The sequence below is a fragment of the Bos taurus genome, chromosome 21 (genome assembly GCF_002263795.3).
Source record: "Bos taurus isolate L1 Dominette 01449 registration number 42190680 breed Hereford chromosome 21, ARS-UCD2.0, whole genome shotgun sequence".
Taxonomy (NCBI): Eukaryota; Metazoa; Chordata; class Mammalia; order Artiodactyla; family Bovidae; genus Bos; species Bos taurus.
This window is the reverse complement of record NC_037348.1, coordinates 36751683-36775110: the sequence shown is the minus strand read 5'-3', so window position 1 is coordinate 36775110 and position 23428 is coordinate 36751683. Positions and strand designations below refer to the sequence as shown.

The 23428-nt window shown below is 37.7% G+C and overlaps 1 protein-coding gene across 11 annotated transcripts in view; it reads left to right on the top strand.

Moving 5' to 3' along the window:
* Positions 1-23428, top strand: part of NOVA1 (NOVA alternative splicing regulator 1) — a 167039-nt gene that overhangs the window by 104032 nt on the left and 39579 nt on the right. The window contains exon 1 of one of the 11 annotated variants that reach the window (XM_059879114.1): positions 15638-17830. The exons of the other annotated variants lie outside the window; for them this stretch is intronic. The gene's annotated coding sequence lies outside the window, so the exon portion shown is untranslated. Of the gene's footprint in view, positions 1-15637; positions 17831-23428 lie in introns of those variants that run through there. 11 annotated transcript variants of the gene reach the window in all.

The following is a 23428-nucleotide window of genomic DNA, read 5'->3' as shown; positions in this document are numbered from 1 at the left end:
CAAATAATGAATAGCATCCATTAGATTTCACAAAAGCACAGTGTAGTACTAGTGTACAGGGGTTGTGATGATGGAAAGGACCTGGTTGAGTAAGAATGGCCATCTTCCTTATTCAGGAATGTTTCATAAACTCCGGTTCAGTAAGATGCTATGCTATGCTATGCTAAGTCACTTCAGTTGTGTCCAACTCTGTGCGACCCCTTAGATGGCAGCCCACCAGGCTCCCCCGTCCCTGGGATTCTCCAGGCAAGAACACTGGAGTGGGTTGCCATTTCCTTCTCCAGTGCATGAAAGTGAAAAGTGAAAGGGAAGTCACTCAGTCGTGTCTGACCCTCAGCGACCCCATGGACTGCAGCCTTCCAGGCTCCTCCGTCCATGGGATTTTCCAGGCAAGAGTACTGGAGTGGGGTGCCATTGCCTTCTCTGTCAGTAAGATAGCTATCTAAGATTTTAAGACAAAGACTGACATTGAAATGCCCCTCTTATCTTGAGCTACGTCTACCTGTGTTAAACATGAAAGCATCGCTGAAAAAATTGGAAATATGTTTCTTGTTAACTCACATTTTCATGTGTGTATAAATATTGTGTATAAAAATTTAAGGCAGTTCCATTACCATTAAAATAAATACCTATTTAACGGATTAAAGTCTGTAAAATACTTTTGTAATGTCCACATGTAAGCTAAATGCTATAGTTTGTAGCCTGTGTTGTGGACCATTAGGTAGGTAATTGGCATTCACCTGATGTAAGAAAAATCAGTTGAACATTAGGAAAGTCATCTAAAATTCTACGAGTGAGTAGTACATGGTAAAATACTGCTTTTAAGTAATGAGTAACTTACACTTTTATGCAGACTTCAAATGGTTATATGCCTTCTAGGAAGTTCTGGCTCAGAAAATTTCATGCTTTATAGTTCTTTAATTTGAATATAAAGAGATATTTACCTTCACTACACACTGAACAACTATTTAAAATATGTTATTAAAGAGGTACCAAATATGCTCAAGGGACCTCATGTTTTGCTTTGTCCCTATTACTCTGTTACCTGATTTTTTTCTTCATTTATCAAGACTCTCTTTCCGTATCAGTAAATAAAGATCTTCATCAGCCATTTAATTATGATTTGTCATAATCACAGTTTATTTAACCAACCTATTCTTGTTAAACCTTAAGTTTGATTTAATTTTTTTACCATTAAAAAAATACTTTGGTGAACGACTTATTATTTGTATCTGTATGCTTTTCCAATTGTTCATCAAGTTTTCTTTTTTAAAAAAACTAGATTGCTGGGTCATACTACTTGTTATTTGTTGCTAGATGGCCCTCCAAAAGGAATGTGCCAAGCCATAATTAGAGCAAGATTATACTACAGTATCCATTTCTACTTGTGGCTCACCTGGTAAAGAATTGGCCTGCAGTCTGGGAGACCTGTGTTCGATCCCTGGGTTGGGATCCTCTGGAGACAGGAAAGGCTACCCACTCCAGTATTGTGGCCTGGAGAATTCCACGGACTGTAGAGTTCATGGGGTCACAAAGAGTCAGACATGACTGAGCAGCTTTCACTTCACTTCACTTCATCCATTTCTACATATCTGTACCAAAGCTTTAGACGTATTTGCCAGTCTGAGCTTTGTAGTGATATATGATTGTTGTTTGATTTGCTTTTTTGAATATAGTGAATTGGAATATTTTTCTATTTGATTAAGTCATTCTTTCTTCACTCTTTCCCTTCCTTTGGCTTTTCTTTCTTTCTTGGGTGTGATCATAACACAAGAATATGTAGTGTGCACAGGAGGGTATATGTGCAAACAAGAGAGTGAGTGAAAAGGCCATTTATATACCTTGCTCATTTTTTTTCTGGTTGATGTTTGGTTTTTCTTAAGGGTTTTTAAGAACCCTTCTTAAAAGGGTTATCATATGGAATAAGTGCTAGCTATCAGTCTAGCAGTTTGCAGTATTGCAGATTCTCCCAGTTTGATCTTAGCCTTCTAACTTTGCTTTGTATGTATAGAAGTAATAAACTGTATGTGAGTTAAACTCTGTTTTGAAACACCTGTATGGAAACAGGGACTTGTATAAAAGTATACATGGTTGATGAGAAACTAGGGGAGACTAAGCAGACATGACAAAAAATGTGACTTAAATCCTTGATTCATCCTCAGTTCAGTTCAGTGGCTCAGTAGTGTCTTGACTCTTTGCGACCCTGTGGACTGCAGCATGCCAGGCCTCCCTGTCCATCACCAACTTCTGGAGCTTGCTCAAACTCAGGTCCATCGAATCAGTGATACCATTCAACCGTCTCATCCTCTGGCGTCTCCTCCTCCTCCTGCCTTCAGTCTTTCCCAGCAACAGGGTCTTTTCCAATGAGTCAGTTCTTCGCATCAGGTGGCCAAAGTATTGTAGCTTCAGCTTCAGCATCAGTCCTTCCAGTGAATATTCAGGACTGATATCCTTTATAATTGACTGGTTTTACAGGAAAAACAGCTAGAAAGAACATTGTTTAACATCACACTTCATAGAGAGCTAAATGATTTTTCTTGTAATTCTAAAATGTCATCATAATAACTGTAACCCAAAGCTTGAAGACATTGTTATCATTGTACATATCGTTTCAAGTAAGGTTATATATAATGTTTTTTTAAAAGTTTACTAGGCAAGTTATAGTTCTCAGAACTATTTAACTTATGTAATTGTTCATATTTTAAGTTTGTGACACGATAAATTTTGAAGAGAATCCAGCAGATCCTCAACTCTCCTGTTTCTGTAGTTTAACTACCAAGTGTTTTTTTTTTGTTTTTGTTTTTTTTTAATTTCTGGAAACATATTATATTTAAAGTCAGTTATGTGTATAACCTGTAGTAAAATTTATATTTTCATGCATGGTATATTCTAAATACCTGTCTTCTCTTAAAAAATATGTTGTTAGTAAGTAAAAAAATCTAATACTATGAAATTCTGACTGTTGTATACTTAGAAACAATGAAAAACAGTAGAAAAAGGATTTAATATTTTTATTTCACTGTGGCTTTAATAACTAGGATGATTACTTGCAAATGAACAACTGCATCATCTTTAGCACCACAGGCTTAAATTAAGGTCCCCAAGTCCCATAGGTTTTACGTTCCCTGACATGTTATCAAGAAACTTACAAATATAGAATGGCTCATGTTCTAAGATGGAACACAATCCATGTAATATCCATGACTAGCAAAGCGATTAAAATTCAGTCCAACATCAGGCTCTGTAAAGCAGGTGCAAAGTGAAGAAAGAGAAAAAAAGGAAAAAGGAACTAGTTGGTTTCTGTTAAAGCTGAACAAGGGTAAAAACAAACCATTTTCATCATATTAGCAGTTGTAGAAGTTTAGTTGTTTCTGTGTCTCTGAGCTGCAAATGTAATTATTCTGAACTTCTCATTGTGTTTTAATCTGAAATATTTTCACATATTTTTCAGTCCTTGCTGAAACTATTTCTCTTGTAACAATAATACAAATGTATAAGCTATAAGAAGTCCTTTATTTTCATTTTCATGAACCAGAAACATGAGAAAAGAGTGATTGAATACTTTGATTTTGTAGTAAGTGGGCACTTCAATAAAGGTTTGATTATTTTAATAGCTTAATAATCTTAATGAATATTTTATTCTGATCAAATAATTATATTAAACTTTACAATCAAATATAATTTCAGTTCTGCCGGAAGTTTGCTGATGCTGAGAATGAAAAGCTCTCAGTGCAAAAAGGGTAGTACCTTGATTCTTTGCCAGTAATACCTGTATCTTTTTCTTAGTAAAATAACAATTAAAAGTTGACTTCTTAACTTCCCAGCTGTGTTGTAAATAATAAGAAACTAGAATAATCTAGCCGTTCTTTAATTGTACTAAAGAATTATGTCTAAATTCAAATCACATCTGTTGGTTGTTTTTAGTTAAGCATACTTCCAGTGAATTGATCTTTAAAAAGACAATCATAATAGTTGACACGCATCAACCTTTAATGTTGAGTGTTGTATGCCTACATGTATTTACATTTGGAATTTGTATATCCATTCATACACATTTAAATCCACATCTAGCACCCCATCCTTAGCACTATGTACAACTGTATATCATTATACAGCCTCTTTATTTTCTCTGACCAAAAATATACTAGCAAAGTAAGAATGATACTATCTTAGTCTCAAGGCAGTGGTAATAGAGATTGTTTTCGACCTTAAGGTATTATATCTTGGCTTTATGTTCTGCAAATAACAGTGAATTTACTACCTTTTTAGAATGGTAAGGTAAGTAATTTAAATATGAATTTGATTTGTGGCATTTTAGTTTTGGAGAGGATGTTTTGCTTGGGCAGGATACTGATAGGTTTTACATGCAAAAGCATCATGAGTAATTAAATTTAGAGACATTACTTTGCCAACAAAGGTCCATCTAGTCAAGGCTATGGTTTTTCCATTGGTCATGTATGGATGTGAGAGTTGGACTGTGAAGAAAGCTGAGTACCGAAGAACTGATGCTTTTGAAGTGTGGTGTTGGAGAAGACTCTTGAGAGTCCCTTGGACTGCAAGGAGATCCAACCAGTCCATCCTAAAGGAGATCAGTCCTGAATATTCATTGGAAGGACTGATGCTGAGGCTGAAACTCCAATACTTTGGCCACCTCATGCGAAGAGCTGACTCATTGGAAAAGAGCCTGATGCTGGGAGGGATTGGGGGCAGGAGGAAAAGGGGACAACAGAGGATGGGATGGCTGGATGGCATCACTGAGTCGATGCACATGAGTTTGGGTGAACTTCCGGAGTTGATGATGGACAGGGAGGCCTGGCGTGCTGCGATTCATGGGGTTGCAAAGAGTTGGACACGACTGAGTGACTGAACTGAACTGAACTGAACTGAACTGATGTGCTATGTGCTAAGTCGCTTCAGTCATGTCTGACTCTTTGTGACCCCATGGACTGTAACCCGCCAGGCTCCTCTCTCCATGGAATTCTCCAGGCAAGAATACTAGAGTGGGTTGCCATTTTCTCCAGGGACTCTTCCCGACCCAGGGATCAAACCTGTGGCTTCTGCACTGAAGGCAACTTCTTTACTGCTGAGCCACCAGGGTATTTTTTTTTTATAAATTTATTTATAGAAAATGTTAAATGATGTTTCTTTATTATAGGACGTTATATTTTCACTATGCCAGTACACATTGTGAATCATTTAGAAAGGAAGATATTATGTGCAGTATTTCCCCTCATAAGTATTTGACCAGAGATTCCTTTTTTTTTTTTTTTTTGTGAAGCATATTGTAGGGCAAGTGTTACATAAAACATACTTAGAGAAGTGCTAGACTAGCATTTGGGGGTTTTAATACTTAAAAAAAATTTTCACATCTTTTTCTTCAGCTTATCTTAAAACAGGGTGATTGTATAACAATCATGGTTTTTCTTTTTAAAAATATTCTCTCAATTCCTAAATTTTCTTGATGTTGCAACTTCAAAATTACTACCAATATGGTCGTATTATTTAACTCATAATAATAATATCTATTTTCTTATTATACTTTGTATTATCTGGGTTCTTCCTATTTTTTCATCATTTCTCTCCATGTTTGCCTTGAAGTTTTTTCCCAACAATGTTGATCTGTTTACATGCAGCATCATGATTCTGACAGACCTTGTTTTCTCAAGCTTCCTTACTTTTATACATGTAGTTTTCTCTTCCTGGAATGTCTCTTTCTTACTCCACATCTGCTGATGCATACTTGCTTCTTATGATTTAAAACTCAAGATGTAGTGTAACCCATTCTCTAAAGCTTTATTGAGCTAATATTTGCCATCCGTATATGTAGTTATTAATTTATGTTGGTTGTTCATGAATATTTATTAAGTATTTGGCACACATATATGTCAGGATGCTATGAGTTTAAGGATGAACAGTGTAAATATGAACAAAGAGCTCATATTCTTGAGGACTGGATAGGCTAGTAAATGGACAACTAACATTCAGAAAATGCAGATCATGGTATCTGGTCCCATCACTTCATGGGAAATAGATGGGGAAACAGTGGAAACAGTGTGTCAGACTTTATTTTTTTGGGCTCCAAAATCACTGCAGATGGTGACTGCAGCCATGAAATTAAAAGACGTTTACTCCTCGGAAGAAAAGTTATGGCCAATCTAGATAGCATATTGAAAAGCAGAGACATTACTTTGCCAACAAAGGTCTGTCTAGTCAAGGCTATGGTTTTTCCAGTGGTCATGTATGGATGTGAGAGTTGACTGTGAAGAAGGCTGAGCGCTGAAGAATTGATGCTTTTGAACTGTGGTGTTGGAGAAGACTCTTGAGAGTCCCTTGGACTGCAAGGAGATCCAACCAGTCCATTCTGAAGGAGATCAGCCCTGGGATTTCTTTGGAAGGAATGATGCTAAAGCTGAAACTCCAGTACTTTGGCTACCTCATGCGAAGAGTTGACTCATTGGAAAAGACTTTGATGCTGGGAGGGATTGGAGGCAGGAGGAGAAGGGGACGACAGAGGATGAGACGGCTGGATGGCATCACTGACTCGATGGACATGAGTCTGAGTGAACTCCGGGAGTTGGTGATGGACAGGGAGGCCTGGCGTGCTGCGATTCATGGGGTCGCAAAGAGTTGGACACGACTGAGAGACTGAACTGAACTGAACTGAACTGAATAATCCCTGATAATTGCTATTCCCAGGAAGTACAGGGTGCTGTGGGTACACATAGGAAGAGCTATGGAAACCAGGTAAAACTCTGGGAAACTGACGCCTGGCCAGAGATTTGAAAGATAAATAGGAGTTAGTAAGGTGGAAAGATGAGTTCAGTTAGAACAGCTAAGAAAATAGTTAAAAACAAAGATGGACCTACATGAAAATAGATGGAATTACTAGGGGAAATATTCAAGCAGACATTGATAATTATGTGGTAAGTAATTACATAGTATTACCATAGCACTGTAGTATTACCAAATGCAATGGCTTTGGGGATTATAGGTCTGAACTTTGAGACCATGTTGGAGTTTACTGCGGCTAGTAAGATGATATTCTGCTCTTTGTAACACTGTAAGTAACATATATTGAGGTGGTTTGTCCACACCGTAGCCATGTAATATATTATAGAAAGGAAGCCCTACCTGGATTTCCAAAAAAGAGTATGTTTTCAGCAAGCTTGAAATAGATTAGTTGTGTATACATCTTTGGCTATCATGGTATCTTAGGAACACAGAAATACTTAAAGTCCATGTATGTCTTCTCCAGACTAAAAGTAGTCAAAGCCCTTGTAAACTTTTTAATAGGCTCCATACTAATCCTATCCATGGAATTTCTGTATTACTTTATTTTCCATTTTAGAGTTACAAATACATAGTAGTCTATAGCTGAAAAGTTTTCTGTCAATAGAAGTTTTCTCCCCTTCATTATTAGAAATTAGGGAAGAAAAATCAATTTGCTGTGTTTTACACATTCAGATTGCTTTATGTATAGTTTTAGATTGTTGGGCTCTAATTTTAAATATGCTCAAATTATTAATGAGAAAACTGGAGGTTAAATTCCCAAAGTATTTAATCCTTTTAAATAAATTAACAAATTATTTTATAATATTCCCAAGGTCAGTCTTCCAGGGGTCTTTTAAAGGTCTTATTCACAAATAAAATTCTTTGTAAAGTTTTCTGACTAACTTACTCTTAATATCAAATTTGTGCTTTGTTCATTTATGTTTCTGTGATATTTCAGCCTGTTACATAATATACTATACCCTCTTACAATATATGAAAATGTCTGAAGTCTTGACTTGACAGTGGGAAAAGGCTAGGGATAGTTTTACTCTATTTAAAATTATTTTGCTATTACAGTAATAAGTGCCAATTGTTTTGTTTTCAGAATATCTTAGTTGAGAATAGAAGTTTATCAAATCACGGTGCCTTTGGGCCTATTAAAAACTTGTTGAGTAAATAAATAATGTTTCATGGTCTCATATATATTCTGTAATAGCAGTTTCTTTTTCATCAATTAAATAGAGGTAAAGTCTATCTAAAGTTACATAGTTTATAATTTTTACATAGACATGGTTATGATCAATATATTAAAATTTTGATCTGATGTAATATAACAGAATTTGGTCAAATAACTTAATTGATAAAGGCATTTTTTCCCTTAAGAGTGTGTAGTTACTGGCATTTAGTAGATGCCAAAGCTAAAATGTCAGGCTTTGATAGGCAGCTGTATTGTAAGAAAGTCTTTTATTTATTTTTTTGGTAAGAAATTCTTATTTGTGTTCAGGATTTTCTATTTTATCATTACAGTGATAAAGTTTAATTATGAAGTTTCATCTGTACTCCTTACTCTAAAGTGGGGAATTGTTTGCTTTTTTTCCCCAGTAAAACCTTTGTAAAATTATTCTATGGGTGTACCTTCAAAGGAATATCTAGTAGATAATTGGACAGGAGGGTATTAAGCTGAGCTTCCTTTCCTGGGCGTTTCTAAAAGGATTAGTAGAAGAAAGATAATCTTTTGAAATAGAAATGTATGGTGTATATATTCATTAGTAGATTTCTTTAGGAAACATGTAATGATGATCCTGATTAAAGCAAAATAGTGTAATAATGGTCCCTGGTTTACCTGATGTCATTGATAGTCCTGTTTTATACTTCCCTTGGTATATATTTTTCCTCTTCTTTTGTTGTTTAAAATACATTTTAGTGTAGTTGATGTGGATTAATCTTATTGTAATGTTTCTCATCCAACGCCATAGTTTTAATTCTTTAATAATTTTTATTGAAATTTGTGACTACTGGGCTGGGGATACAGCTGTGAACAAAACAGTCAAAAGTTTCTGCCCTCTTGGACTCTTTGTTCCAGTGGGGAAGATAAACAATGAAGTAAACAAGTTACAACAAACTTTTATTTCAGAAAGTGATTGAATCATGGAGAAAGTAGAGGAACATAAAATGACACATAGTAATTGAGAGCAAGCTATTTATTTCTCAGTTGTTAAGGAATACTTTTCTGATGCTGTATCACTGAACCAAGGGCTTCATAAATGAAAAAGGGGCTGCTTTGAGAAAAGCCAGAGGAAAAGTGTTCCTAGTATAGACATCAGTAGGAAAAAAAGGCCTAAGTAAGAACAAGCTTGGCATTTTCCAAGAACTAAAAAAGACCCATCTCCCTAGAGTGAAGAAAAAGAAAGGGAGAGTAATATGAGATGAGGACAGAGAACTAAGCAGAGGCCAGAATGTGATGGGTTTTGAAAGCCAGTGTAAAGGATTTAACTCTAAAATGAGAATACAGTACATTGTTTTTAAACAGGTAAATTATATGTGATTGGTGTGTTTAAGAAATCAAAGGAATGGATTATAGAGGCACAAGAGGTGAAGCAGGCTATTGTAATGGTCCTGCTTAGAGATAATGGTAACTTGGAGTAGGAGGTGTCAGTGGAACGAGAGTGAATTATGTTATTATGGTGTTTACAACCATGGACCAGATTCCTTATCCAAGGAAGAGAATAGCAACAAGAAAGCCAAAGGAAGAAAGTGTTTCCATAAGGAGGAAATGATCAACTGAGGCTGCTGTGTGGAGAGGAAAGGGAAAAGGCCATAATAGTATACCGCTTGCGATTTTTTTGATTGCTGGAAGTTTACCAACATCCTTATCATTCATATTGACTGAAAACTTTGCCATCTGACTCACTGTCTACCTCTATGTCTGTACTCCTGTTCAGCCTTTGTTCCTAAAAACTTTGAAAGAAAATGATGGTAAAGGAAGCGAGGGAGTGGCAAAATGGAACAAGGGAAATATCTAAACTGTCGCCCAAGTAACCTGAGATTTGAGAGAAAAAAAAAACTGCCCCAGTTGAGAGGGCTGCATGGGACATAAAGAGGTAGGGAACAGCAAGATTTTATCAGTGGATGAGACTAAAAGAAACATTCAGAAAAGGCGTTTTGGATATGGAGCCTCTGTTGAAACTGAGGTAACAGAGGGCACACTGAAGAGGTCTAAAAGGACAGGGGATGGGGAATCGGGTCATATTCAGAGATAGAGAGAAGACAGTAAGCATAGAGATCTGGTTATGGTGACAGGAGAGGTTTAGACTTCTGCTGGCAACGTAGATACACAGGGATATGAGGAGTGGTAGTCTCTTTTAGGATGATGAACATTTAAAGTTATGGTACAGCGTACTGTTTTAAAGGTGTGATACCACTGATGTTTCTTTTCTATTCCTAAAAATTATGCAGTGGTCTTTGATGGAGGAGGAGCAGAGGAAGTGAGATACTGAGATGTGGTAGCCACTGGTTAGGGGAACAGTTGACTCAAATGAACTAAGAAGGATACTCAAGGACTTACTGCCATTGGTAGGTTAATGAGTATGGGCAGGAGGCCAGAGAGTGGACAGGAAACCAAAGACTCAGAGATTCTCTCTAAAGGAAAGGAGGCCAGAGGATGTCAGAGAGCCAATCATATGTCTTCACATGGATCAGAGGTCAGTGGGTGGCCAACAGTCCAAGAATCTGTCTTCAAGTGGATTATAAGTCAAGAGGACTAGCCAGAGAGTCAGGAGGTTTAAACCAATGGAAAGTTATGTATTACTATGAGAGGACATGAATATATCTGACAATTACCATCTTACAGGCAACATCTAGTCTGGGGTGCTTCCATTTGACAGAAATTATCCATAATATTTTAATAATTCAGAACAGTAGAAAAAGTAAGAGCAGTTATATGAAATAAGAATTATAAAAATTTAATATAGAAACAGTTTTGCCATTTTCTTACATGTTTTTAAACCTGATTATAACAGGTTAAATCAATTAAATTTAGTTTGTGATATCACAGAAACTCATCTGAACAGTAGCTACCAGCTTTAAGCTGCATCGAAATGGTGTTATATATATTATCTATTTTCATATATCACCTTTAGCCCCTTTAACTCTAATATATTCTGATATTATTTATAATTTTCTGATACTTGATATTGGAAAAAAACAAAGTGATAATACTCTGTTCACATCAGAGAATACAAAAATAATCTTTGACAAGTGAGCTGGAGAACTTTGAAGAACTTCTGAGCTTCACCTTTATCCTCAAAGTTACATTTCTGTCTAAGTATATTGTGGCATGCTGAAGCTATTTGTTTAAGATATATTGTTGCTTGTTCTCAGTATCATGGTCATAGGAAGGAAGACTATAATGTGCAGGAAGAGTGTAGACATATTTGTGCTTTGTATATTCTTTCCTGATCAAATATTGCCATTTTTTCCAGTGTGATAAAGGGCATTTATGGAAACAACATCTAATATCATACTCAGTAATGAAAAACTTGAAAGCTTTCCACTGAGTAAGATCAGTTCGGTTCATTTCAGTCGCTCAGTTGTGTCTGACTCTTGGCGACACCATGGACTGCAACACGCCAGGCCTCCCTGTCCATCGCCAACTATCAGAGTTTACTTAAACTCATGTCCATTGAGTCAGTGATGCCATCCAACCATCTCATTCTCTGTTGTCCCCTTCTCCTCCTGCCTTCAGTCTTTCCCAGAATCAGGATCTTTTCCAGTGAGTCAGTTCCTTGTATCAGGTGGCCAAAGTATTAAAGTTTCAGTTTTACCATCAATCCTTCCGATGAATATTCAGGACTGATTTCCTTTAGGATGGACTGCTTTGATCTCCTTGCAGTCCAAGGGACTCTCAAGAGTCTTCTCCAACACCAAAGTTCAAAAGCAATAATTCTTCCCCACTCAGCTTTCTTTATAGTCCAACTGTCACATCCATACATGACTATTTGAAAAACCATAGCTTTGACTAGACAGACCTTTGTTGGCAGCGTAATGTCTCTGCTTTTTAATATGCTGTCTAGGTTGGTCATAACTTTTCTTCCAAGAAGCAGGCATGTTTTCATTTCATGACTGCAGTCATGATCTGCAGTGATTTTGGAGCCCCCAAAAATAAAGTCTGGCACTGTTTCCACTGTTTCCCCATCTGTTTGCCATGAAGTGATGGGACCAGATGCCATGATATTAGTTTTCTGAATGTTGAGTTTTAAGCCAACTTTTTCACTCTTGTTTACTTTCATCAAGAGGCTCTTTATTTCTTCTTCATTTTCTGCCATAAGGGTGGTATTGTCTGCATATCTGAGGTTATTGATGTTTCTCCCAGCAATCTTGATTCCAGTGTGTGCTTCCTCCAGACCAGTGTTTCTCATGATGTACTCTGCATATAAGTTAAATAAGCAGGTGACAATATACAGCCTTGATGTCCTCCTTTTCCTATTTGGAACCAGTCTGTTGTTCCATGTCCAGTTCTAACTGTTGCTTTCTGACCTGCATACAGTTTCTCAAGAGGCAGGTCAAGTTGTCTGGTATTCCCATCTCTTTAGGAATTTTCCACAGTTTGTTGTGGTCCACACAGGCAAAGGCTTTGGCATAGACAATAAAGCAGAAATATATATTTTTCTGGAATTCTCTTGCTTTTTCGATGATCCAGTGGATGTTGTCAAATTGATCTCTTGTCCCTCTGCCTTTTCTAAATCCAGCTTGAACATCTGGAATTTCATGGTTCATGTACTGTTGAAACCTGGCTTGGAGAATTTTAAGCATTTCTTTGCTAGCGTGTGAGATGTGTGTAGTTGGGCGGTAGTTGGAGCATTCTTTGGCATTGCCTTTCTTTGGGATTGAATATTCGCCTTGATTCATAGTAAGAGCAAGAACAAGACAAAGAATACCTGCTTTCTCCACTGGTGTTCAACAGTGTGCTAGTAGTTCTAGAGAGAATAACTGAATAGAGAAAATTTTTAAAGGGTATCCAGATTGGAAAAGGAGAGGTCAAATTGTCTCTATTTGTAGATGACATAATCCCATATGTAGAAAACCTTTAATAATTTGTAAGAAAACTACTGGAACTAATAAAAAAAAATTTAGAAATGTTGTAGGGTACAAGATACAAAAAACAGTGTACTTCCATCTGCCAGCAATGAAGAATCCCAAAATGAAGTTAAGAAAGCAATTTCATTTGCAATAGCATCTAAAAAAATACCTAGTAGTAAATTTTGTCTCCTTATAGACTAAAGAAGATGTGTATAAATGTAAAAGCATCCCATGTTCATGGGTAAAAAGACTTAGTATTGTTAAGATGCCATAACTATCCAGAGCAATATATTGCTGCTGCTGCTGCTGCTGCTAAGTCGCTTCAGTCGTGTCCAACTCTGTGCGACCCCAAAGACGGCAGCCCACCAGGCTCCCCCGTCCCTGGGATTCTCCAGGCAAGAACACTGGAGTGGATTGCCATTTCCTTCTCCAATGCATGAAAGTGAAAAGTGAAAGTGAAGTCGCTCAGTCGTGTCCGACTCTTAGTGACCCCGTGGACTGCAGCCCATGAGGCTCCTCCATCCACTGGATTTTCCAGGCAAGAGTACTGGAGTGGGGTGCCATTGCCTTCTCCAAGAGCAATGTACAGATGCAGTTAAATCCCTGTTAAAATTCCAACAACCTTTTATACAGAAATGGAAAACTTAGTCCTTAAATGCGACCTATGGACTGTAGCCCACCAGGCTTCTCAGTCCATGGGATTTTCGAGGCATGAATACTGGAGTGGGTTACCATTTTCTTCTCGAGGTAAATCTTCCTGACCCAGGGATCGAACCCAGGTCTCCCGCATTGTAGGCAAACGCTTTACTGTGCAAGCTACCAGGGAGCCCCATACAAAAGGAGAGGCCCTGAATAGTTAAAGCACTCTTGAAAGAGAACAAATCTCAGGATTTACACTTCTTGATTTCAAAAATTACTACAATACAAAGCTACAGTAATCAAAGCAATGTGGTACTTACATAAAGATAGATGTATAGACTTATGGAGTATGAGTGAAAGTCTAAAATAAACCCATATATCTGAGGGTACTTTCAAATCATATTTATGATAAAGTTTTAATATCTGGAATTTATAAAGAACTTCTAAAACTCAATAACAAAAAGACAGACAACCAAAGGAAATAATGGGAAAAGACTATGATAGACATTTCACTAAAGAAAATATACCAATGGCCAATAATCAGTGAAAAGATAACCAATGTTATTAGTCTTCAGAGAAAAGCAAATCAAAACTACAATGAGATAACACCTCACAGTCATTAGAATGACTATTAATAATAACTAGTGTTATTGAAGAAGTAGAGAAATTAAAACTCTCATAAATTGATGGTGGGAATGCAAAATGGTACAATAGCTCCACTGTGGAAAACAATTGAGCCACTCCTCAAAAAACTACCTATGGAATCCCCATATGACCCAATAACTCTATTCCTATCACTTCAGTTCAGTCGCTCAGTTGTGTCCGACTCTTTGCGACCCATGAACCACAGCACGCCAGGCCTCCCTGTCCATCACCAACTCCCGGAGTCCACCCAATCCCATGTCCATTGAGTCAGTGATGCCATCCAACCATCTCATCCTCTGTCATCCCCTTCACCTCCCGACCTCAATCTTTCCCAGCATCCGGGTCTTTCCAAATGAGTCAGCTCTTCACATCGGGCGGCCAAAATATTGGAGTTTCAGCTTTACCGTCAGTCCTTCCAATGAACACCCAGGACTGATCTCCTTTAGGATGGACTGCTTGGAACTCCTTGCAGTCCAAGGGACTCTCAAGAGACTTCTCCAACACCACAGTTCAAAAGCATCAGTTCTTCGGCGCTCAGCTTACTTTATAGTCCAACTCACATCCATACATGACCACTGGAAAAACCATAGCCTTGACTAGATGGACCTTTATTGGCAAAGTAATGTCTCTGCTTTTGAATATGCTGTCTAGGTTGGTCATAACTTTCCTTTCAAGGAGTAAGCATCTTTTAATTTCATGGCTGCAGTCACCATCTGCAGTGATTTTGGAGCCCAGAAAAATAAAGTCAGACACTGTTTCCCCATCTATTTCCCATGAAATGATGGGACCAGATGCCATGATCTTCGTTTTCTGAATGTTGAGCTTTGAGCCAGCATTTTCACTCTGCTCTTTCACTTTCATCAAGAGGCTCTTTAGTTCTTCTTTACTTTCTGCCGTAAGGGTGGTGTCATCTGCATATCTGAGGTTATTGATATTTCTCCCGGCAATCTTGATTCCAGCTTTTTGCTTCCTCCAGCCCAGCGTTCCTCATGATATACTCTGCATATAAGTTAAGTAAGCAGAGTGACAATATACAGCCTTGATGTACTCCTTTCCCTATTTGGAATCAGTCTGTTGTTCCATGTCCAGTTCTAACTGTTGCTTCCTGACCTGCATACAGGTTTCTCAAGAGGCAGGTCAGGTGGTCTAGTATTCCCATCTCTCAGAATTTTCCACAGTTTATTGTGATCCACACAGAGGCTTTGGCATAGTCAATAAAGCAGAAATAGATGTTTTTCTGGAACTCTCTTGCTTTTTCAGTGATCCAGCAGATGTTAGCAATTTGATCTCTGGTTCCTCTGCCTTTTCTAAAACCAGCTTGAACATCTGGAAGTTCACAGTTCACATATTACTTTACTATGGTGTGAGATGAGTGCAGCTGTGCAATAGTTTGAGAATTCTTTGGCATTGCCTTTCTTTGGGATTGGAATGAAAACTGACCTTTTCCAGTCCTGTGGCCACTGCTGAGTTTTCCAAATGTGCTGGCATATTGAGTGCAGCACTTTCACAGCATCATCTTTTAGGATTTGAAATAGCCTAACTGGAATTCCATCACCTCCACTAGCTTTGTTCGTAGTGATTCTTCCCAAGGCCCACTTAACTTCACATTCCAAGATCTCTGGCTCTAGCTGAGTGTGCGTGATCACAACATCATGGTTATCTTCTTGAAGATCTTTTTTGTACAGTTCTTTTGTGTATTCATGCCACCTCTTCTTAATATCTTCTGCTTCTATTACATCCATACCATTTCTGTCCTTTATTGAGCCCATCTTTGCATGAAATGTTCCCTTGGTATCTCTAATTTTCTTGACGAGATCTCTAGTCTTTCCCATTCTGTTGTTTTCCTCTATTTCTTTGCATTGGTCTCTGAGGAAGGCTTTCTTATCTTTCCTTGCTATTCTTTGGAACTCTGCATTCAGATGCTTATATCTTTCCTTTTCTACTTTTCCTTTTTGCTTCTCTTCTATTTACTCTATTCCTATATATATGCCCAAAAGAACTGAAAAGATGGACCTAAGGAGATACTTGGTATGCTAATGTTTGTGGCATTGTTCATATTATCCAAAAGTTAGAAACAACACAAGTGTCCATAAATAGATAAATCAGTTCAGTTCAGTCGCTCAGTCATGTCCAACTCTTTGCAACCCCATTAATCGCAGCACGTCAGGCCTCCCTGTCCATCACCAACTCCCGGAGTTCACTCAGACTCACGTCCATCGAGTCAGTGATGCTATCCAGCCATCTCATCCTGTCATCCCCTTCTCCTCCTGCCCCCAATCCCTCCCAGCATCAGAGTCTTTTCCAGTGAGTCAACTCTTCACATGAGGTGGCCAAAGTACTGGACTTTCAGCTTTAGCATCATTCCTTCCAAAGAAATCCCAGGTCTGATCTCTTTCAGAATGGACTGGTTGGATCTCCTTGCAGTCCAAGGGACTCTCAAGAGTCTTCTCCAGCACCACAGTTCAAAAGCATCGATTCTTCGGCACTCTGATTGGGGTGATAAAATAATTTTGGAAATAGATAATGATAACATTTGCACAACTTTGTGAATATAATTAATCCTACTGAATTGTGTGATTAAAAATGATTTGAATGGCAAATTTTATGTATAATTTACAATTTTAAAATATTTTGTCATTTTATATTACCTCAGCATGTATAAAACTGCCATAATTAATTTTATGGTGTATTCCTTCCCCAGAAACTTCATGGGTCACAATGCTTCATGCTTCCTCTGTGTTTGTTTGACATAATGCATGTGATCCATAGTATGACAATTGTTATCATTCATTGACTTGAATAATTCATTCTCTCTTAAAATCTATGCAGATATGGGCTTTGCTTTCATATTGGATTTATGGGTTCATGAAAAAAATACAGAGTCAAGTCAATGCTTAAAATTGGCTAATGCATTAATCTATATTGGGTCTGAAAGTGATAGCTCATATTATCTGGTAATGATAGCTTACGGTGAACGGTGTTAGATTCTTGATCTCTGAAGAAGCTTTAACTTTGGGACCAGGGACCTGGCTTGATCACTCAAGAGTTTTTGTGTAGCAGAGTTTTATAAAATAAGAAAGGGGACAGAGAAAGCTTCTGACATAGACATCGGAAGGGGATTAGAAAATTCCCCCCCTTGCTAGTTTCAGCAAGCTGTTTTATGTCTGTTAGAAAGCTATTAATCAAACAAGAGAGACACCTCAAGGCTGAAGGAGTTTCACCAGGCCCCTCTCCCACAGTACGTAATTTTAAGATATGATGGCAGGAGGTGTGTCATCTCCCAGCCATAAAACAATTGATATGAATACTGGTTTGTTGAGCTATTATCAGCCCAAGGTTTGAGAAAAGGAGAAAAGTTAGTCTTAGGTGGAACATTTTGAAGAAGGGCAAATTCCAAAACAAATACATAGTTTCATTAACATAGCTTAAGAAAAACATTTACATAAGAAAAATGCAATTGTTAGCTCAGGGTTTGAGGAAAGTTTAAATTCAGAAGGAACCAGGTGTCGTCATGGCAACACAGAATTTTAAGAGACACTTGCAGCCTATTTCCTCCCTTTGGAGACCCCTGGCCTTCCTGCCTTGTTACCCTCTCAGCAGGAGTAGGGCTATCTTCAGATAAGTTCATCTTTTTGTTCCCAACTGTTTGACAGTAGCACTCTTCAGATTTGGTTACCGTGCTACTATGTGTCCAGAGGTATGTTTTGCTCCTGAGTTTTAAGTGACTTTGATTAGCTATACATGCCACCACTGGTCACACTTTGAGTCTTTGAGCTTGATTTGATATCACATGTTTGCTGCAAGCCAGGTCCCCATCTTCCAAGTGTGATTCATGAAATTCTCCAAGTGAATACCTATTAATTCATAAGGAATAGCTAGAAAAATTCCAAGAGCCATTTTTCTTACTGCAGAAATTTAAGAGTACAAATTAGTGTCAAAAATGTTGACACTGATAGGGAATGGAGGCAAAATTAGAAAGGCTGTTTTATATATATTTATAAAAATATAGTTACATTTTAAGTAAAATTTAGTCATGGCAGTTTTATATTCCTATAATTCATGATGGAAGTTAAAGGGTACAAATATTGACCAAACTAGATTGCTATAATTCTGTTCCTTCGTCTGAAACATATTCTTCTGCTACCCCATTTTGTCTACATTTCTATTTGTATTTTTATGTATGTGGAAGGTTGGTTATGTTTCTCAACCATTTAGAAGTTGCCCTCTGTAGAGGATATCCCACGTGTTCCAGCAGTACACTCGCCCCTCATCACTCAAGGGCAAGGGGCCAACTGGTCCCGGGGTAGATTCTGATCTGCATTTGGGGACTTGGTTCCACAAGCTGCTGGATTGAAGTTTTCTTGCTTCTTGTGTCTGTCCCCTGGTGAGTGAGGCTGGTCTAGAGCCTCACACCTGGTAAGAGGAGCCAGTGTCTGCCTATAGGGGGGGGAGATGGGTCTTGACCCTCTGATGGGCAGGGCTGTATCAAGGGGTGTGCCTCGATGTGACTGGGTTCAGGAAGTCTTTAGGCAGCCTGTCTGCTGATGGGTGGTGCTGTGTTTCCTTCCTGTTGGTTGGTTGGGCTGAGACATCCCAGCACTGGAGCCTACCGGCTGTTGGATGGAGTCAGTTCTTGGTGCCAAAATGGTGGCTTCTGGGAGAGCTCATGCTGATGAATACTCCCCAGTACCTCTGCCACCAGTGTCCTTTTCCCCACAGTGATCCACAGCCACCCCCCACCTCCTTAGAAGACCTTCCTCAAGACCAACCACCAGGTAGGTCTGGCCCAGGCTCCAAGGAAATTACTGCTTTTGCCTTGGTTTCCAGTGTGTATAACAGAAAAGCTGTGACAAACCTAGACAGCATATTAAAAAGCAGAGACATTACTTTGCCAGCAAAAATCCATATAATCAAAGCTATGGTTTTTCCAGTAAGTCAAGTATGGATGTGAGAGTTGGATCATAAAGAAGGCTGAGCGCCGAAGAATTGATGCTTTTGAAATGTGGTGTTGAAGAAGACTCTTGAGACTGCAAAGAGATCAGACTAGTCATTCTTAAAGGAAATCTGTCCTGAATATTCCCTGGAAGGACTGATGCTGAAGATGAAGTTCCAATACTTGGCTACCTGATGCAAAGAGCTGATTCATTGGGGAAAAAAAAAACCTGATGCTGAGAAAGATTGAAGGCAGGAGAAGATGGGGACGACAGTGGGTGAGATGGTTGGATGGCATCACCAACTCAATGAACATGAATTTGAGCAAGCTCCAGGAGTTGGTGAAGAACAGGGATGCCTGGCATGCTGCAGTCCATGGGGTCACAAAGAGTCGGACAGGACTGAGCAACTGAGCAACAACCAGAATGCATGAGACCTTGTGTGTGCCCTCCCAAGAGTGGAGTCTATTTCCCCTAGTCCTGTGGAGCTCCTGCACTCGAACTCCACTGGCCTTCAAACCCAAATGCTCTGGGAACAATGACTCCTGCTGCCAGAAACCCAGGCTGGGAAGCCTGACATAGGGCTCAGAACCTCAGTCGTGTGGGAGAGTTATGCCATATAATTATTCTCCAGCTTGTGGGTTGCTTCCTGTGGGATATTGGATTTAATTAGATTATCAGTGCGGCAACCCCTCCTACCATCTTGTTGAGTTTCTTCTTTATGTCTTTGAATGTAGAATATCTTTTTTGATATGTTCCAGGTTTTTTTGTTGATGCTTATTCAGTAGTTAGTTGTAATTTTGGTGTGCTCTTGAGAGGAGTTGAACTCAGAGTCCTTCTACTCTGCCATCTTGTTCCGTCCCAGGATTGCTACATGTCAAAAAGTAGCCTATGTGAAAACTGAAAGTGTTGGTTGCTCAGTCATGTCCAGCTCTTTGTGACCCCATGGACTGTATAGCCTGCCAGGCTCCTCTGTCCATGGAATTCTCCTGGCAGGAATACTGGAGTGGGTAGCCGTTCCCTTCTCCAGGGAATCTTCCCGACCCAAGAATGAAACCCACGTCTCCTACATTGCTTGCATATTCCTTACTGTCTGAGCCACCAGGGAGCCCACAAGTAGCCTAAACCTGTGCTAAAGATGAATGACCAGCTAATCATCATCATAACTATTGGTAGGATCTTTTGCATGACCTCAGAAGTTAAAAACTGAAGCTAAATTACAATTGTTATTTAGAATTTTTAGATACCTCTGCTTTCAAACCTCACAGTTCGTCAAAACTTCAAGTCTCCTAAACTCCTGATGTTACTTTGTGGGAGTGGCTAAATGGAAATGAGTATGCAATTTGCATGCATGGGACAGAGATTGAGTGAGAAGCTGGACGTCTGCTCTGTCATTCATTCTCAAATCATCAGTTCTTTGAAGAACATGAGTACTTTTAGATTTTGTGAAAAGTATACTTTCATCCTTTGGCTTAATTGAGTACATTTTAATGTTAAAGCATGGTCTGTAAACAGAAACTTGAGCTTCACTATATTGATTTGGGAATAAAGCCTGTTATAATGGCCCCCTACAAATTTTACAATTTAGAAGTAGAGACATGATTGTGTAGAGAGTTAATCACCAGAAGAAGAGAAGCAATTTTTACTTTATATCATGAGATATGTCAATTCCTATAATTTCCTTTTCTAAAGAATCCCCTTCTTCAAATAGTGTATTTTTCCCTTAGTAATTGTAGGGTAGGAGAAAGCTTTTTCAAATGTGCAAAAACTGTACAATGGTATAAAAGCTGCAATTACAAATTGAACTTACTTTTTATGGCAGTTTTCCTAAATGCTTTTGTTGATCTGAAAATTTATTCTAAAAAATTTGCTATTAGCTACACAATTATTAACCACTTCTCCTATGGTTGTCTGTTCTCAGTAAGAAGGGTCAGTCTTTTCTTTCATTTTATGCCAGATTTGAAATAAACCTGCGAAGTGATATTAATAATATGACTCAGTGCATTTAAAAAGATTATCAAGCCTGGGTAGAAATTATTTTCCCATCATCAGGCTGAAATATATGTGACTTTCTTCAAAGGATGTGATTTGATAGCTGGCCTAACATTACATTTTCAGAAGGTATGTGTTGTAATGGAAAAAATGTGATATTTGACAAAGTCTTACTTCTTTCTACATTTGTTAGTTTTGTTTCCTTGGTCCAGCTGTTTCCACTTCTCTACCTGTAAGTTGAAGAAAATATTATGTGTCTTGATAATTGTGAGTATTAAATGGGCTTCCATACAGTATGCTGTGTAATATATGATCATATTAATAAAATATTAAATGTCTTATAAATTATATAATATATATACTATTCTCCTCTTTTAAAAAAATTTACATTTTGTTCTAACCTGAAATTTGTAATGCCTATTATTGCTATTGATTGATATTCTGTACTACTTTACTTTTAATAGTTAAACTAAAGAAAAGCTAAGGAGCTAATGTTTATGCTTTTTTTAAAGCCACAAAGATATTCACATAATTAGATTACCATGACTATAGATCAAGAATAAACAATTGCTGTAAATTGCTTTATTCACTAAAAATGGTGCTCTTTGTTTTAAAGATAAAATGCCCACTGGCAGTTTTAATTAGGCTCCGGGAGTTGATGATGGACAGGGAAGCCTGGTGTGCTGCAGTCCATGGGGTCGCAGAGAGTCGGACATGACTGAGCGACTGAACTGAACTGCAATTTTAAACATTAAGAAAGCATTAGAGAAATATGGCTATTGATACTGACCCGTCAGATTCATAAATAAAGGGGAAAAAAGCCAGAATAGATTTCACAGAGGTCAACTGTCCCCTATGGTTGTTACTAGGAATCTATCTATTGCTAGTTTATGTAGTTTCAACAACTTTGCTTAGCTCATCCAGCCATTGAGGACTAAATGCAACAAAGTACAAGTAAAGAGAAGAGTGTGTTAGAATCAGATGTAGGGATAAGGGATAGTAAAGAAAAGAATATGAAAATTAAAGGAACAAATACCAGTCACAGAGCACCACTTGTATAAGGATAAATAGACATACCCAAAGAAATCTCAAGTTTGACATGTATTTCTGTTCAGAATTATATAGTTTTCCCCAGGTATTATGGAAATGTTAAGCGTATTTGAAAATATATAACTAATTGGGAGATATTTCTAGAAATGGTAGAAGCTAAATGTTATGTTGAAAGAAAGAAACCCTATCCATTCAGAATATCAGCTACCCAGATTTGGCAGTTTTTCAGTGCTATAAGTAGCTGTTACCACACTCTAAAAATTACGGACCACGTTTTGTTTTACCCCTCGGTTTTTGCCTATAGTGATGTTAATTGGCACTTTCATTGTTTCAGTTCTTTTTGAGGCCAACATTGTTTACAGGTTGTCATAGAGTTATTAATATTCTACTAAATTTTGAGTATTGATTTTTCATTTTAAGATGTTTCACTGGCATTCATTCAAATTTCTTAGTTTAGACTGGCACTAATATTTCCTGAAGAGTTATGTATTTGCATTCTTATCACAAGATACTGAGTTATATTTTCAGTAGGAGTATAAACTGATGCATTTTCTTACATCCAAATAAAATGTTTGCTAATTTTTGTTATAGTTGACAATTAGAAATATGTGGATCATATCGTTATTATATGCCCATTATTCCAAACCAGAGTCATTCTTGTTGAAATAGGTCTCAGGTATCTAAAAAGTTTTAGACTGTCTTTTATACAACAGCAAAGAAGTGTTCCTTTTTTCCCTCACTTTATTCTTTTAGGTAGATTACATTTTTAAAGTTTATCTACTTTCTATTCTGGAAAGGAAAAAAACTATTAAACTATTCATTGTTTCTCCTATTACCTTCCTGAAAGCTTTTTAAAAACCAACTATTCTTTTGGTTTTATAATTGTAATTTATAACTTATTAGTAGTTTTTAAAATCATTTCCGAAAATATATCTAATTTTTACATATATCGACTCATTTTATAAACCCAAAGAGGCTTATTGGTTTTTTAGACATTTTATAAAGCAAAAGGTCAGTAGACAAAAAGGTCTTAAAGTCAATCGTATGTTTTTAATACATAGCTAAGGAAATCAGACTCAGGGAGTTATTCATTTATTAAAACAAAAATTCTTCTTGAGCATCCACAGGGTGCCAGACACTCTTCCATACACTGAGGATACAGCAGTGAGCCTGACAGACAAGCTCTTTTTTATACTTCATTTTTGTCTTTGCGTATCCTGTATTGTTCCCAATATTTTTCTGTAGTACTAATTTTATTTCATATTCTCTATATTATTTGTTTTTTGTATAGTGTTTCTGTGTGAACTAGAGAAGAACTCCAT